At 40.7% G+C, this 19,661-nt stretch overlaps 1 pseudogene; it reads right to left on the reverse strand.

Annotated features, from left to right (window-relative positions):
- The window catches only part of LOC134316941 (zinc finger protein 850-like), a 1,214,164-nt pseudogene that overhangs the window by 569,852 nt on the left and 624,651 nt on the right, over nucleotides 1–19,661 (reverse strand).

The following is a 19,661-nucleotide window of genomic DNA, read 5'->3' on the forward strand; positions in this document are numbered from 1 at the left end:
CACTGCAGCTCTTGATGTGATCGTGGAAATGGTTGTTCATTTCTGAAACAGAAAACAATACTGAATCAATATTTGTAACATTATAAATAATAAACATTGTTAGTAAAAGTCAAAAAGGGAATAAAAAATAATAAAAAAGTCAAAAAAGTACAAATTGTACCGGATCCAGGCAGGGAAACGTGTAACAGGAACAATAAAATCAGAGGCTTATCAGAGCAGTTTAGAGTGAAATGTGCTCACAAGTGTAAGAACAAAATGAACCTTATAGCAGGATAATATGGCAAGTCGTTTTAGCTTTTAATTCTCCTTTACTCGATATCAGGAATTCAATTTTTGATATCAGAAAATATTTTTTTACTAGTTAAAATTCTATTCAAATGAGTCTGTTCAAATTTATCCAATAGTAGCTCATTGTCACTGCATGTGGGAGTGTCTCCAAATATTCAGGGTTGCCAAGTCTGCAATAAAATCTGAGTTTGATAAATGAATATATAATAAAATGACAGTGGATTATATTAAATTGAATAAATTTTCTTAATGTTGGCTTTAAGTGTTTAGCTAATCCCAAAGTAGTTCATATTTTTTAGTTTTGGTTATTGAAGCGCTTTTGTTGTTGCCATCTGTGAGATGACTTACATAGGTGTCTGGCAACCATGCTCCCATTACACTGACCATAGACCTGCCACTACACACATCTGACAGTGATGTTCGTCTCTTACACTGTATATAAATCACTGTCATGTAAAACACTGAGAATCAGGAGCTTCGACTTAAACAGGCATTGCAAGTGATTGGAAATCAAATGTAATTATCAATAATCTACTTCTAAGATCAGTTTTTTTTTCTAAAATAATCATCATTAATAGAGGAATCAAATAAATGTGTATTTATTTAGTAGACCGTTCAGTCTCTGGTTTCCAAGTGCCGTCTACTGCATCTGGACTGTTGCACATTTTAAGTTGGACCAGAGAAACTCCATTAGAAAGCTGTTCATTAGTGTAGTTGTACTTTGTGAAGTGTAGATGTGAGAGAGTTGGGATGCAGTAATGAACTGATGTTACATTTTACAGCTTTCTTCACGTCATTCTATACATTATTAACACGTCTGCATTACAAAATAAATGTGGTTTAATACTGATATGTAGATTACGTGATAGAGCACAGATTTAAGGGTTAGATGTATTTTTACTCTGCAGTTTATTTTTCAAGAAAAATGATAATATAGCATAATAGGATAATGACCAAAAGCTCACGTCAAAAAAGTATAAAAGCTCGATTCAGATGGAAATAAACAGACTGTTCTAAACTAGCCAGCGATGAATCCTCTACAATGTATTTGGTCATGTTGGCATGAAACCATACTGCTGCTCACAAATCCTCTTTTCTTAACCTAGTTTTTCTTCTCTTTCCCAGATCTTCATGCTGTGACTGATCAGCTGATGCTTCTGTAGTTGTTTCAGCTCAGTGCATCAACTTTACCCTTAAAATTATACTTTATATTCTTCAAATATTTGAACCATTATGCTTCGTGTCTTCTCCTCAAACATCCTTTCACATTTATTTATTTATTTATTAGGGTTTTAACATCATGTTTCACACTTTGGTTACATTCATGACAGGAACGGTAGTTACTCGCTACACAAGATTCATCAGTTCACAAGTTTAATATCAAACACAGTCATGGACAATTTAGTATCTTTAATTCAACTCACTTACGCGACTTTGGACTGTGGGATGAAACCCATGTGGACACGGGGAGAACATACAAACTCCACACAGAAAGGACTTGGACCGCCCCACCTGGGGATGGAACCCAGGACCTTCTTGCTGTGAGGCGACAGTGCTACCCACTGAGCCACTGTGCCGCCCCCTCTCACATGTAAAGATTTCATTGAACAATCTAGTTCATGCCTCCACTGGTACGTCATCTAGGACGACTTCCACTCTTCATTCTCTTTATTGCTGCCCTCACTTAATTCATGCTAATCCAAGTCACTCTGTAGCTATCTACAGCGTCTCTGACTATTAAGGTTGTATCCTTCTGTTGATGGTGTCCCAGTCCATCCACCAGGTTAAGTTTCTCCTGTGTGCAATCAACTAAAATTCACAGTAAATATAAGAAACCCTGCATTTTTATTTGCATTTTTCGTCCTGTCCCAACTGTTTATGATTTGGGGTTGTTGTAGTAGCAGTGGCAGCAGGACTACAATTTAAACTCCTAGTGCAAAAATGCTCCAAGACATTCAAACATTAATGAATCTGTATTAAAATGTGATTTTGCTGAAGATAAAAAAGTCTTACTGAGTTCATCTGTATCTTCAGGTTCTTCCTTCTTCACAGGCTTCATCTGGAAACCTCCACACTGTTGGTCCACTGAGGAGAAGAGTTCCATGACTTGTTCCACAGGGATTAAAGTGACTTCACCTGAAATTCCATCAATATGTGAAGAAGAAACTCAACAACTGGAGGAAATGTAAGATCGTGGGTTTGGTTTTCCAATCACAAAAAAATTCCAGTTAGATTTAAACCTTGAATCCAGACTGGAGTGGAGCAGCACAGTACAGTACAGTACAGTACAGGTTCTAATCCCACTATCCACATTCTCTTATTATTTCTACTGATTATTTCTACTGTACTGTACCTCACTGTACTGTACCATACTGTACTGTACCATACTGTACCTCACTGTACTGTACCACACTGTACTGTACCATACTGTACTGTACCATACTGCACCGTACCATACTGTACTGTACCATACTGTACTGTACCACACTGTACTGTACCATACTGTACTGTACCACACTGTACTGTACCATATTGTACTGTACCATACTGTACTGTACCATACTGTACTGTACCATATTGTACTGTACCATACTGTACTGTACCATACTGTACCTCACTGTACTATACCATACTGTACTGTACCATACTGTACTGTACCACACTGTACTGTACCATACTGTATCATACTGTACTGTACCACACTGTACTGTACCATACTGTACTGTACCACACTGTACTGTACCATACTGTATCATACTGTACTGTACCACACTGTACTGTACCACACTGTACTGTACCATACTGTACTGTACCACACTGTACTGTACCATACTGTACTGTACCACACTGTACTGTACCATACTGTACTGTACCACACTGTACTGTACCATACTGTACTGTACCTCACTGTACTGTACCTCACTGTACTGTACCACACTGTACTGTACCTCACTGTACTGTACCATACTGTACTGTACCACACTGTACTGTACCATACTGTACTGTACCACACTGTACTGTACCATACTGTACTGTACCACACTGTACTGTACCACACTGTACTGTACCATACTGTACTGTACCTCACTGTACTGTACCATACTGTACTGTACCACACTGTACTGTACCATACTGTACTGTACCACACTGTACTGTACCACACTGCACTGTACCACACTGTACTGTACCATACTGTACCATACTGTACTGTACCACACTGTACTGTACCATACTGTACTGTACCATACTGTACTGTACCACACTGTACTGTACCACACTGCACTGTACCACACTGTCCTGTACCACACTGTACTGTACTACACTGCACTGTACCACACTGTACTGTACCATACTGTACCATACTGTACTGTACCACACTGTACTGTACCACACTGCACTGTACCACACTGTACTGTACCATACTGTACTGTACCACACTGTACTGTACCATACTGTACTGTACCACACTGTACTGTACCATACTGTACTGTACCACTGTACTGTACCACACTGTACTGTACCACACTGTACTGTAACATACTGTACCATACTGTACTGTACCACACTGTACTGTACCATACTGTACTGTACCATACTGTACTGTACCACACTGTACTGTACCACACTGTACTGTACCATACTGTACCATACTGTACTGTACCACACTGTACTGTACCTCACTGTACTGTACCATACTGTACTGTACCATACTGTACCATACTGTACTGTACCACAATGTACTGTACCATACTGTACTGTACCACACTGCACTGTACCACACTGTACTGTACCATACTGTACTGTACCACACTGTACTGTACCTCACTGTACTGTACCATACTGTACTGTACCATACTGTACCATACTGTACTTTACCACACTGTACTGTACCATACTGTACCATACTGTACTGTACCACACTGTACTGTACCATACTGTACTGTACCACAATGTACTGTACCATACTGTACTGTACCACACTGTACTGTACCATACTGTACTGTACCACACTGCACTGTACCACACTGTACTGTACCATACTGTACTGTACCACACTGTACTGTACCATACTGTACTGTACCACACTGTACTGTACCATACTGTACCACACTGTACTGTACCACACTGTACTGTACCATACTGTACCTCACTGTACTATACCATACTGTACTGTACCACACTACCACACTGTACTGTACCATACTATACTGTACCATACTGTACTGTACCACACTACCACACTGTACTGTACCATACTGTACTGTACCGTACTGTACCTCACTGTACTGTACCATACTGTACTGTACCATACTGTACCTCACTGTACTATACCATACTGTACTGTACCTCACTGTACTATACCATACTGTACTATTCCATACTGTACTGTACCATACTGTACTGTAATATAGTGTACTGTACCATACTGTACTGTACCATACTGTACCTCACTGTACTGTACCACACTGTACTGTACCACACTGTACTGTACCACACTGTACCATACTGTACTGTACCACACTGTACTGTACCACACTGTACTGTACCATACTGTTCTGTACCACACTGTACTGTACCATACTGTACCACACTGTACTGTACCACACTGTACTGTACCATACTGTACTGTACCACTGTACTGTACCACACTGTACTGTACCACACTGTACTGTACCATACTGTACCATACTGTACTGTACCACACTGTACTGTACCATACTGTACTGTACCATACTGTACTGTACCACACTGTACTGTACCATACTGTACCATACTGTACTGTACCACACTGTACTGTACCTCACTGTACTGTACCATACTGTACTGTACCATACTGTACCATACTGTACTGTACCACAATGTACTGTACCATACTGTACTGTACCACACTGCACTGTACCACACTGTACTGTACCATACTGTACTGTACCACACTGTACTGTACCTCACTGTACTGTACCATACTGTACTGTACCATACTGTACCATACTGTACTGTACCACACTGTACTGTACCATACTGTACCATACTGTACTGTACCACACTGTACTGTACCATACTGTACTGTACCACAATGTACTGTACCATACTGTACTGTACCACACTGTACTGTACCATACTGTACTGTACCACACTGCACTGTACCACACTGTACTGTACCATACTGTACTGTACCACACTGTACTGTACCATACTGTACTGTACCACACTGTACTGTACCATACTGTACCACACTGTACTGTACCACACTGTACTGTACCATACTGTACCTCACTGTACTATACCATACTGTACTGTACCACACTACCACACTGTACTGTACCATACTATACTGTACCATACTGTACTGTACCACACTACCACACTGTACTGTACCATACTGTACTGTACCGTACTGTACCTCACTGTACTGTACCATACTGTACTGTACCATACTGTACCTCACTGTACTATACCATACTGTACTGTACCTCACTGTACTATACCATACTGTACTATTCCATACTGTACTGTACCATACTGTACTGTAATATAGTGTACTGTACCATACTGTACTGTACCATACTGTACCTCACTGTACTGTACCACACTGTACTGTACCACACTGTACTGTACCACACTGTACCATACTGTACTGTACCACACTGTACTGTACCATACTGTTCTGTACCACACTGTACTGTACCATACTGTACCACACTGTACTGTACCACACTGTACTGTACCATACTGTACCACACTGTACTGTACCATACTGTACTGTACCACACTGTACCTCACTGTACTGTACCACACTGTACTGTACCATACTGTACCATACTGTACTGTACCACACTGTACTGTACCATACTGTACTGTACCACACTGTACTGTACCATACTGTACTGTACCATACTGTACTGTACCACACTGTACTGTACCACTGTACCATACTGTACTGTACCATACTGTACCACACTGTACTGTACCACATCACACTGTACTGTACCACACTGTACTGTACCATACTGTACTGTACCACTGTACCATACTGTACTGTACCATACTGTACCACACTGTACTGTACCACACTGGCTGGTGGAGAAATGGCTCATTGCTCCATATTTACTTACAGAAGAAATCATCGTCCTCATCTTCATCTTCTTCCTTTTTTATTGGTTTCTTCTGGAATCCTTCATGTTGTCGATCCTCCGGGGTGTCGTGTCCCTCTTCTGCTGACTGCATTATTAAAGATCTAATACAAACATAGATAGATGTACTTATTTCTCCTTTAAGGAATATTCTGGCAAATTCTTTTAGACTATTTTAATTGGCTATTGTTTATTCTGTGAGGCTAAACACGGCGAGAACGTTACAACTATTGTGGGCAGCATCTGGCAGAAAAGACCTCCAACAGAGCTTCTTAGATCTTCAGTTAAATAAAGATGGAAGAGAATGAAAACATCACACCATCTCCGTCTTACTGGGAGAAATGCAAAAAGACGTTCGTCAAGCGGCGGCGCCCTGCTAAGCAACTGAAGTTCGATGGTAAGTCATAAACTTAAAGTGTTTATAATAATAAACAGGAAAGACTATATTATCTATTAAATGTTATTAAAAATGAATGGTCATTGTAGAAAGTCGAAAGCAGCAAAAGCAGGCACAGAGGACTGAAGAAGGAAAGTAGGGATTGGGTCAAGACGGGCGTATGTGGTAGACTTTGACTTAGTGATGATTTGTGAAACTTCAGCAAGATCAACTGGTAGGAAGGAAGAGAAAAGTTCAGAACCAGACACCAGCGAAAGATGGGATGGGGCATATGCAGGTGCACCCTGAAGCCCCCTATAGATAGTTGACACCTTGTCACTAAAAAAGTTAAGGAAGGCCTCACACAAACCAGGGGAGGGGACAACTGGGTCACTGGGGGGGCATACTAGTTTTTTGACTGTGGTGAACAGCCGTTTAGGATTTTTACCAGCTTTTTTAAACACCTCGGTGTAGTACAAACAGCGAGCTTTATTTAGGGCCGCTTTATAATCGGCCACGTGGTCCGTAAATGCCAAAAAATGAACCGTGAGGCCAGATTTCTTATAACGCCGCTCTAGGCGCCGACCCAACGTTTTGAGGGCACGAAGCTCGCCGTTGAACCAGGGTGCAGAGTGAGAGGAAGGCACAAACCGGGACTTAATCGGTGCCAGGGTGTCAAAAATCCTTGCCAGTGTTGTGTTGTATGATAGTGTAGCCTCATCGAGAGAGAGAAGTAAACAGATGTCATTGAAATGAGACACACTAAGCAGAGTAGACAGGGAAGAGGGGTCAGCAGCAGAGAGATTTCGGTATGAACGTAGCAGTTTGGGCTGGGACTTGGGAACAGGTAAGGAGGCACAGAAGGAAATAAAGAGGTGATCAGATAGGCCGGTAGAGTGCCCAGAGAATTTACTGACAATCCCATTATTAGAACAGATGACATCTAGAATATGACCATGTTTGTGAGTTGGAAAATCAACATATTGAATTAAGTCAAAGCAATGTAACAGAGAAAGAAAATCAGATGCAACAACAGACCCAGTGTCAAGGGGAATATTGAGATCCCCGAGAACCATTAATGAGGGGGACAGTGAACTAATGACTGTGAGAACTTCACTGAGTTCAGATAGAAAATCATGTACTGAGCTTTTAGGTGGGCGGTATATTAGTAGTAGAGTAACTGGACGTGGGCCAATAATTTTTAAAGCCAGACATTCAAATGAAGAGACAACTTGGACGTTGCAAACAGAAAGGTTGATCACTGGACTACATAGTACAGCCAAACCCCCACCCCGACCAGAAGTTCGAGGTGCTGTAAATGGTTTAAATCCAGGTGGGGTTGCTGCGTTTACATGGATGAATTCCCCCGGTTTCTGCCAGGTTTCAGTCAAAAAACACAGATCGATGTGATGGTGGACAATGTAGTCCTGGAGAATTGTGGCTTTGTCTGTGAGAGAGCGGATGTTGAATAGTCCAAAGTTGAGAAGCCGAGGTGATGGTGAAGGTTGGTGAGCAGGTTGTGAGTCCATAACTCGAGGAATCTCACGTATAACACTGAAGTCTATTCCACGAAGCAGTCTGCGTCGGCGTCTCCTGGATCCAAGAGTTGTAATATGAACTTCAGGAGAACAGGCAGTGTATGAAGAAGCAGCGGGGGAAGCAGAGAGAGTGCGTCGATGTCTTTGACCGCGATGTATGTAACGCTTTCTTGCAATCCCCAGTGATTGACACAGCCAGTAGGTGGAAGAATCCAGACGGCGGGTAGTGCGTAAAGAGCAGAGATCAGCAGAGGAATATATGAGCCGTTGGCATAGAATTTTGCTATAGCCCGAGATGCAAGACATCAGCGCAATATTGGACAGCGCAGCCACGGAGCCACGTTAGCCGACAAACAACCAGGCTCAAACCAGACAATCAAGTAGCAACACCAGAAACCACTAGATAGCTGTCAGCAGAACCATGAGATGAACAGAATTAAATTCACTCACCTCCTGGAAGCTAAGAGACCAGGCAGTATGTAGAAGGCTCGCAGATTGTACCGCAACCTGACTGCTAACGCCGGCGAAGCTAAATGCTAACAGCGGGAGCGGCACAGCAATGTATGCAATAGCAGGTTTAGCGAAAACCATGCAATCAATAGACTGGACAGCAGAAGTTCGGACAGGTCCCAGTGCAGATGGAAACAGTAGATTTAGGTAGCACAGAGTAGAAAGAAATTAGAATAAATCCAGCGAGAAGCGGCAGCGACGGAATCACGCACAGCGTACTCTCAACCGGAACCGAAAAAAAAAAAAAAAAAAAAAAAAAAAAAAAAGATGTACTCAGATCTTCAGAGAGGAGTTCGGACTTCACCAGAGTAAAGTGTACTGCTTTGTTCATCTGAGCATTCAGGAACATCTCGCAGCTCTATATGTGCACCTGACCTTTATGAACAAAAAGATAAATATTCTTCAACAAAGTGAGTCCTCAAAACTGAGGATCCTGAAGATAAAACAAATCTCAGATCTACACAAGAGTGCTGTAGATCAGGCATTACAGAGTGGAAAGAGAGGAAATGATCTATAAAATAAACCATTAAGATTCAGCCTTTCCTGGATGCTGCTTTTGTATCTAATCATGATTACAATCACCTGTTGTCATCACCTGTTTGGAATCACATAATTATTTAGTTTTTTCACCTCATTACTAGCCCTAAATTGCCCCTCTCCCAACTTTTTTGGAATGTGTTGCAGGCCTGAAATTGTTTGATACAACAGATTATCAATTTCAAAAACATACGATCAAAAACATAAGATCAACCTTCCCACTTTAATAAATGTGCTTGACCAGTTTCTTCATCCCTGAGACGACATCTAAACCCCTGAAAGTCTTAGTCAGTAACTATAACAAAAGTAACAAGATCAGCTTGACCCCCTTAGAACATGTGCTGTAACTCACTCTGCTCCTTGTTTTTTTTTCCTGAGCTTCACCATATGAAATCCACTAGAATGCCTGAAAAGGAGCGCTTGTCTGCCTGTGCTACACAGATATCACAAGGATGCAACCAAGAAAGATCATTTACACCACTGTTATAAGTAATGGTCATGGCAATCCTAAAGCATTTTTCTCCACTGTTAATAAACTGCTGTGACATGCTAACAAGTTTCCCAAAACTTTTGTAAATTTTTGGTGTTTTTTTAATGAAAAGATTTAGATTTGTCTATCAGACAGAAAACAATTGGTCCTAATAAACAGATTAAGGTCAGATCCATCTCTCCTTGATGATGAAGTTCCTCTAGAACTGAGAGAATGAAGAGTGGATCATTGTTCTCTCTGCAGGTTGTATTATTGTGGTGTATCAGATGAAGGTTGTTCTGCTCTGGCTTCAGCTCTGAGATCAAACCCCTCACACCTGAAAGAACTTCATCTGTCTTTATTTAATGTGCTTAAATAAACATTTATTTAATAAATAAAGAAATAATCACTAATATTATTGTATATAATAACAATAATTATTTTTTTATTAGAGAAAACCCACAATTAATTTAAATATAACACTATTAGCAGAATATATTATATTATACCATAAAATTCTCAGCCACAGGCTTTCTCTATCTGCTAAAATAATTTATAAAATTCAACCCCAAATCAGAAAAAGTTGGGACAGTATGAAAAATGCAAATAAAAACACAGAGTTTCTTACATTGACTTCGATTTTTATTTGATGTCAGACAGGATGAAGCTGAGATATTTTATGTTTTATCTGCTCAACTTCATTTTATTTATTAATAAACATCCATTCCTGCATTTCAGGCCTGCAACACATTCCAAAAAAAGTTGGGACAGTAAAGCATTTACCACTTTGTAATGTTGTCGTTCCTTTTCACCACTTAAAAGAGGTTTTGGCACCGAGGAGACCAAGTGATTTAGTGTTTCAGCTTATATTTTTTCTCGTTCTTCCTGCAAACACGTCTTAATATGTACAACAGTACGGGGTCGTTAACGTCCCATTTTTCTTTTCAAAATTTTCCTCATGTTCTCTACTGGGGACAGATCAGGACTGCAGGCAGGCCAGTCCAGTCCCCGTACCCTCTTCTTCAGCAGCCACGCCTTTGTAATGTGTGCAGCAGGTGGTTTTGCATCGTCTTGTTAAAAAATGCTGGACGTCCCAGGAAAAGACGACGTCTTGAAGGCAGCACATGTTGCTCTAAGATCTCAATGTACTTTTCTACATTAGTGCTGCATCACAGAAGTATAAATTGCCATGACAGATCATGAGCGTTCAGATTAAGCTTGAGTCCTTGGCCATTATGCACTGAAATTCCTCTGTATTCCTTGAATGGTTTAATGATATCCTGCACTGTAGAGGGAGAAATATGCAAATCCCTTCCAATCTTTCTTTGAGGTTCATTGTTTTTAAACATTTTAATCATTTTCTCACACATTTGTGGACAAACTGGATCCTCTGATCATTTTTGCTCATCAGAGACTCTCAGACTTTCCTGGATGCTGCTTTTGTACCAAACCATGATTACAATCACCTGTTCACATCACATCATTATTTAGTTTTTTCATCTAATTAATAGCCCTAAATTGCACCTGTCCCAACTTTTTTTGGAATGTGTTGCAGGCTGGGTGGATGTTTATTAATAAATGAAATAAAGTTGAGCAGATAAAACATAAAATATCTCAGGTTCATCCTGTCTGACATCAAATAAAAGTCAAAGTAAATGTAAGAAACTCTGTGTTTTTTGCATTTTTCATACTGTCCCAACTTTTTTCTGATTTGAGTTGTACAACTGCTGCTAACAAACTTGAAAACACAACCACACTAATTATTGGCTTTTTATACCAAGTAATAAGAAGTGTGAAAGATCTAAAAGAAACCAGAGACCTGAGATCAGCCACATCTTCTTATTTTATTTGTACTTTGTTGATTTTACTGTTTCACAGAGATTTATCCACACTGATTGTAGACTGTAGTGACTCTGTAGATCTGATGTTCCTCTAGAACTGAGAGAATGAAGGATCATTGTTCTCTCTGCAGGTTAAAGAACTGTGATGTATCAGATGAAGGTTGTTCTGCTCTGGCTTCAGCTCTGAGATCAAACCCCTCACACCTGAGAGAACTCAATCTGTCTCATAATAAACTAGGAGATTCAGGAGTGAAGCGTCTCTCTGCTGTACTGGAGAATCCTCACTGTAAACTGGAGATACTGAGGTAAGATCATCTCTCTGAGAATCACACTATCACGGATCTGTCTGATGAACTGATTAAACAGTTATATATACACTGCCTGGCCAAAAAAAAAAAAGGTCACACACTCTAATATTTGGTTGGACGGCCTTTAGCTTTGATTACGGCACACATTCGCTGTGGCATCGTCGCTGTGGCAACAACATTTATTTCTGTCCAGAGTTGCATTAATTTTCCCCCAAGATCTTGTATCGATGATGGGAGATTTGGACCACTGCACAAAGTCTTCTCCAGCACATCCCAAAGATTCTCAATGGGGTTCAGGTCTGGATCCAATCCATGTGTGAAAATGATTTCTCATGCTTCCTGAACCACTCTTTCACAATCTGAGCCCGATGAATCCTGGCATTGTCATCTTGGAATATGCCTGTGCCATCAGGGAAGAAAAGATCAGTGGTTCAGTATATTTAGGTGATCAGCTGACCTCATTCTTTGGGCACATAACGTTGCTGAACCTAGACCCTGACCGACTGCAGCAACCCCAGATCATAGCACTGTCCCCACAGGCTTGTACGGTAGGCACTAGGCATGATGGGAGCATCACTTCAGCCGCCTCTCTTCTTGCCCTGATGTGCCCATCACTCTGGAACAGGGTAAATCTGGACTCATCAGACCACATGATCTTCTTCTATTGCTCCAGAGTCCAATCTTTATGCTCCCTAGCAAATGGAAATCATTTTTGCCAAGTTGTTTTCTTAAGGCTACACAGCTGTTTAGTCCCAATCCCTTGAGTTCCCTTCGCATTGTGCGTGTGGAAATGCTCTTACTGTCACTAATAAACATCCCTGAGTTGTACTGGAGTTTTTCTACCATTTGATTTCACCAAACGTTTAAGTGATCGCCGATCACCATCATTCAAGATTTTTTTCCAACCACATACTGTACCTTCCTCGAAGATGATGTTTTCCCGCTGCCCTTCCACTTTTGAATAATGCGTTGGACAGTTCTTAACCTGATTTTAGTCATTTCAGCTTCTCCTTAGATGTTTTCTCTGCTTGATGCCAATAATTTGACCCTTCTGAAACAGATGAACATCTTTTCCATGACCACAGGATGTGTCTTTCCACATGGTTGTTTAACAAATGAGAAGCTACTCACTGCATCAGTTAGGGTTAAATAACTTGTTGCCAGCTAAAACATAATCACCCATGCAGTAATTATCCAATGGGAGGCTCTTACCTATTTGCTTAGTTAAATCCAGGTGGTGACCTTTTTTTGGCGAGGCAGTGTATATAGTATACACAACAAACTGTGATGCTTTGTGTATTCTGACCCCCTTTTATCAGAACCAGCATGAACTTCTTCAGCAATTTTAGCTACAAGAGCTCGTCTGTTGGATGGGACCACACGGGCCAGCCTTCGCTCCCCACATGCATCAATAAGACTTGGTCGCCCATGACTGAGGTAAGTAAGAACTATTCGACAGAATCCAGTTCAGGAATAAAATGTTCTAGTTAAATCCACTCTGTATTTATTTGAACTTTGTGTTTAACATAAACACTGGATTTATAACATTTATAAGATGTCAGTGAAAAATAATCAGTCAATTATTAACACCATGTTATTAGAAAATACTGAGCAGAGAAAGTGTTAATGAATATTAATAAATATAAAATTAGCATATAAAATGACATTTAGCTAAACAAAACACTTAATACACAAAAGCATTAAAATATTTAGCTAAATATAGAAGTAAGAAAAAGAGAGAACATGTGAGGTGATGAACTACAGATCAATCGTTCCATCATGTTTCCATCATTAAATACGAGAACACAGGACTGTTATTAATTTATTCTTTTACTATTTTCAGCTTTTGGTGATAAACTCAGATGAAGACGGAGATTAAAAGCAGCGATTATTTCTGATCACAGAGGTGATTTACAGATGTGATTAAAACATACAGTGTATCACAAAAGTGAGTACACCCCTCACATTTCTGCAAATATTTCATTATATCTTTTCATGGGACAACACTATAGACATGAAACTTGGATATAACTTAGAGTAGTCAGTGTACAGCTTGTTTAGCAGTGTAGATTTACTGTCTTCTGAAAATAACTCAACACACAGCCATTAATGTCTAAATAGCTGGCAACATAAGTGAGTACACCCCACAGTGAACATGTCCAAATTGTGCCCAAATGTGTCGTTGTCCCTCCCTGGTGTCATGTGTCAAGGTCCCAGGTGTAAATGGGGAGCAGGGCTGTTAAATTTGGTGTTTTGGGTACAATTCTCTCATACTGGCCACTGGATATTCAACATGGCACCTCATGGCAAAGAACTCTCTGAGGATGTGAGAAATAGAATTGTTGCTCTCCACAAAGATGGCCTGGGCTATAAGAAGATTGCTAACACCCTGAAACTGAGCTACAGCATGGTGGCCAAGGTCATACAGCGGTTTTCCAGGACAGGTTCCACTCGGAACAGGCTTCGCCAGGGTCGACCAAAGAAGTTGAGTCCACGTGTTCGGCGTCATATCCAGAGGTTGGCTTTAAAAAATAGACACATGAGTGCTGCCAGCATGGCTGCAGAGGTTGAAGACGTGGGTGGTCAGCCTGTCAGTGCTCAGACCATACGCCGCACACTGCATCAACTCGGTCTGCATGGTCGTCATCCCAGAAGGAAGCTGACGCACAAGAAAGCCCGCAAACAGTTTGCTGAAAACAAGCAGTCCAAGAACATGGATTACTGGAATGCCCTGTGGTCTGACGAGACCAAGATAAACTTGTTAGGCTCAGATGGTGTCCAGCATGTGAGCCGGCGCCCTGGTGAAAAGTACCAAGACAACTGTATCTTGCCTACAGTCAAGCATGGTGGTGGTAGCATCATGGTCTTGGGCTGCATGAGTGTTGCTGGCACTGGGGAGCTGCAGTTCATTGAGGGAAACATGAATTCCAACATGTACTGTGACATTCTGAAACAGAGCATGATCCCCTCCCTTCGAAAACTGGGCCTCATGGCAGTTTTCCAACAGGATGACGACCCCAAACACAACCTCCAAGATGACAACTGCCTTGCTGAGGAAGCTGAAGGTAAAGGTGATGGACTAAACCCAATTGAGCACCTGTGGCGCATCCTCAAGTGGAAGGTGGAGGAGTTCAAGTTGTCTAACATCCACCAGCTCCGTGATGTCATCATGGAGGAGTGGAAGAGGATTCCAGTAGCAACCTGTGCAGCTCTGGTGAATTCCATGCCCAGGAGGGTTTAGGCAGTGCTGGATAATAATGGTGGTCACACAAAATATTGACACTTTGGGCACAATTTGGACATGTTCACTGTGGGGTGTACTCACTTATGTTGCCAGCCATTTAGACATTAATGGCTGTGTGTTGAGTTATTTTCAGAAGACAGTAAATCTACACTGCTATACAAGTTGTACACTGACTACTCTAAGTTATATCCAAGTTTTATTTCTATAGTGTTGTCCCATGAAAAGATATAATAAAATATTTGCAGAAATGTGAGGGGTGTACTCACTTTTGTGATACACTGTATGTACAGGATGTAAATGAGAAAATGAAACTGTGCAGGATTCAGACATCATGTTCCTGCTGAGCTGAATTCTAGAGAACAATAATCCATTAAACATGAGTAAGAGAGGCGACCAAGAGACCAGAAGGAGGAACAAGACAGTAAAGAACTGTAGCACAAGATTATTATTATTATTATTATTATTATTATTATTATATTTAGCTGTAACAAAGTGTTTATATTTAATATAATAGATTATTAGAGCTTTACAAACACAAACACGTAGCTACAAACCTACAAGATCAACATTTCATTACACTGAACATTTTTATTAATATCTGATATTGACTCATTACATACATTTTTTTTTTTATATCTGTAATGTGTTTATATATTTATTCTAATCATACTGTAAGTGTTTTAATACTTTAAATGTTCTAATATTGTGTTTGTTTTATCACTGATGGATTTAATAGTTTATACTTTAACTTACTGTTCCATATTTCACATTTTTAATGATTGTTTTTATGGTAGAAAAATAAAAGATGAAATGAAACTGAATGTTTTTACCTGGTTGGTTCATGTTGCTGCTCACAGCTTCAGGTGAACTGGTTCAGTTAAAAAGAGTAAATCAAATCTTACCTGTTAGTTGCTTCTCAGATCTGCTAAAAGAGCCAAAAATAACATTTAATTCATTAAATAACACAATTCACTTTGTGATTTACTGTGTATTTCCTTTATATAGTCTAATTATAGTGAATAATTTACCGAAATGTGAGCTAATGCTAATGGCTCTTAAATGGGAGTTGATTCTCTGATCTCATGCACTGCAAACGGCAAGAATCAATTCCTAAAAGAGTTGATTCTAATGAGTTGACTCACATATCACGCATTGGAAAGCAAGGGAGTCGATTCCTAATGGAAATTGTTTAATTGCACACAGACGATATAAAGTGAGTTGAGGTTGTTAGTGTGTAATATCTTTGTTTCCTGGTGTGATTATTGAGGATGAAGCAGTAAAGTCAGTAAAAGATCAAACTGATGGTAATAATGAGACTAATACAGAAGTTGTGTGGATGTTTTATTTACTGCTGCGCTGATGTAAGTGCTGATAATGGAACATGGGGGGGGGGGGGAGTGTATATTCTTTATTAAGTAAAAAGGAATTAGTTCAGTCCTAGGCTGACTGATTCCTGATTGTGGAAAACCTTACGGTGACAGCTAAAATAATCACTGAATAATTGGGTCTGTAGGACCGGCCAACTGAAGTAGGATATTGTGTGGGAGGAAGTAGAATTTTCTGGATCTATCAGAAACAATTGTGTGGATTGAACATTTGGGACTCATGACTGTCTGCTCACCTCGGTGAGTAAAAGCTTGACTGCTTGAGGACCAAATAAGTTCTAAGACAAACAATTGTTTAGATCCATTGTGTGGACGGGGAGGTATACATTAGCAGTAATAGTCATGGTGATGGTGGACGCTGGCGCATTTGGCTGCCGCTACCCCTACCGTATTCTACCGTATTTTATCGTATTTTTATTGTATTTTTCATTCTTTTTCATATTTTTATACACTCCTGTGATCACTACCGCTCCTGTCGCTCTATTAATTTATTTTTAATCTAAAATATCTGCGCCTTGTTGGATAATCCACTTACACCACGAACGAGGCGAACGAGTGAACGCTGGCGCGACTTGCTGCCGCTGCTCGCCGGTAATCCAAGTTTTATCGTCGCTTAACTAAGTTTTATCTTAAACTTTTAAAACTGGCGTTTCTCTGGACTATGCAATTGTTCTAATCTGGGCAGGTAAAGCTTTCTTTTGGTGGTATTAGCAAGATTAGCGATTTAGCCATACGGACTTGAACAGCTTCTACCTGTGTTTACCTGTCCAAGCTGCCCTGCGGTTTCACCTAAATGCTAACCGAAAGGATCCATATGTGGTCGGTGTTTGTCTGGACTCTGCTGGCATTTATTCACCAACCTGTGATGGGCCTGCTTCAGTACTCTGCTGCTGAGCTTCTCCGGTTGCGTTTCCACCTGTCTGCACCTCCACCGGATTTATTACGGCTACACCCGGATATAGCATTCCTGCCTCGCCGGAGATATATTCACCGCGGGTCTCGTCGGAATGTTCAGGAAGACTCGTCGAAAGCAATAAAATCATTCTGGTCTACTTTTCGTCGTCCTCAGCGCAACACCGGTCGGGTTGCTGACCACAGTGTGCTAGCCTGCCTAGCCCGGTCGGCTAACACCCCGGCTAAATGCGAAAACTCCACTGTCAACTTCGGTCTGCTCAACATCCGCTCACTCACGAGCAAGGGACATCTCATCCAAGATCTCATCACGGACCGTAAGTTGGACTTTCTCTGTTTAACCGAAACTTGGCAACAACCAAGTGACTTTACACAACTTAATGAATCAACTCCTCCGGGGTTTGTTTACATCTCCCAACCACGTGTCACCAGTCGGGGAGGAGGTCTCGCGATAATTCACCACAAGAAGTGGAAAGTCTCGTCGGTGTCTGTCCCTACCTTCTCCTCCTTCGAATCGACCGTGTGTAAGCTGTCTGGATCTATTCCCACCATCATTACTGTCATCTATCGTCCACCAAAACCAAACAGAGAATTTTTAAATGACTTTGCCACTCTGCTCACACACCTGTCCACCCTTTCACCAAATAACATTGTGCTGGGTGATTTTAATATTCATATGGACAATATTAATAACCCTCTTACCAAAGATTTCATAAGTTGTATTGAGGGTTTTGGACTTCAGCAGTATATCAACTTTCCCACTCACAGCAAGGGTCACATCCTGGATTTAATTTGCTGTTCAGGTTTATCTCCTCTAGACAGTACCGCTAATGAACTCCCCATATCTGACCATTTCTTCCTTTCATTTAATGTCTGTCTCTCTCTGTCTATCAATAAATTCCCCCGTCTCATTTCTTTCCGCAATATTAAGGACATTAATTTGGATTCTCTCTCTTCCAGTATTAACTCCACAATGGACAATCATAATCTAACCACCCTTGATGACCTGGTATCACACTACAATACTGGGCTTCATTCTGTACTCGACTCCCTGGCTCCACTAAAAATTAAGTCCGTTTCATTCTCCCGTCCAGCCCCCTGGTTTACGCCCGAACTCCGGCTCATGAAGGCTAAAGGACGGCAACTTGAGCGGCTCCAAAGGAAAACTGGACTTTCTGTTCATAAAGACATGTACAAAGATCATATGCTACACTACAAGGATTGTATTTCACAAAGTAAATCCAATTATTACACTGACATAATCCATTCAAACGAAGGTAATTTTAAGTCACTATTTTCATTGTACAAAAGTATTACTCAAGCCCCGGACTCTCTTCCATCTCACCTGCATTCAGTTGACTTTTGTAACTCACTAATGTCATTCTTTAATGAAAAAATCAGTACAATTCACCATCATCTTAGTTTACAACCAACTTCCAGGATTACCTCTGATTTCTCTCCTCCCGCTCATTCTTTCTCTCTCTTTCATCTCCCTTCCACCTCTGAAATCTCAGACATCATCCAGAAGCTTAAGCCATCTACTTGTCAGTTAGACCCCATCCCCTCAGTATTAGTAAAAACCTGTCTTCCCTCACTGGTTCCTATCATTTCTTCCATTATCCATTCCTCTCTTTCCACTGGAACTGTTCCTGCTTCTTTCAAAACTGCAGTAATAATTCCGATTCTGAAAAAACCTGGTGCAGATCCAACTAATTTCAATAATCTACGGCCAATTTCTAATCTACCCTTCATTTCCAAAATTCTAGAAAAAATAGTAGCATCTCAACTACATACTTACTTATCCTATAACAACCTGTATGAACAGTTCCAGTCTGGTTTCCGCCCTCTCCATAGCACAGAAACTGCTCTGATAAAAGTCACCAATGACCTCCTCATGGCAGCTGATTCCGGTTCACTCTCCATCCTTATCCTACTAGACCTAAGTGCAGCATTTGACACCATCTGTCACACCACCCTCCTCAATAGACTTTCTTCCATTGGTATCACTCAGACTCCCCTAAGCTGGTTCAAATCATATCTCTCTTGTCGCACTCAGTTTATTCAGCTTAAAACATTTACATCTCAGCCCTCTCCTGTTGCTTCAGGTGTGCCCCAGGGCTCT

This window comes from Trichomycterus rosablanca, chromosome 1 (genome assembly GCF_030014385.1).
Source record: "Trichomycterus rosablanca isolate fTriRos1 chromosome 1, fTriRos1.hap1, whole genome shotgun sequence".
NCBI lineage: Eukaryota > Metazoa > Chordata > Actinopteri > Siluriformes > Trichomycteridae > Trichomycterus > Trichomycterus rosablanca.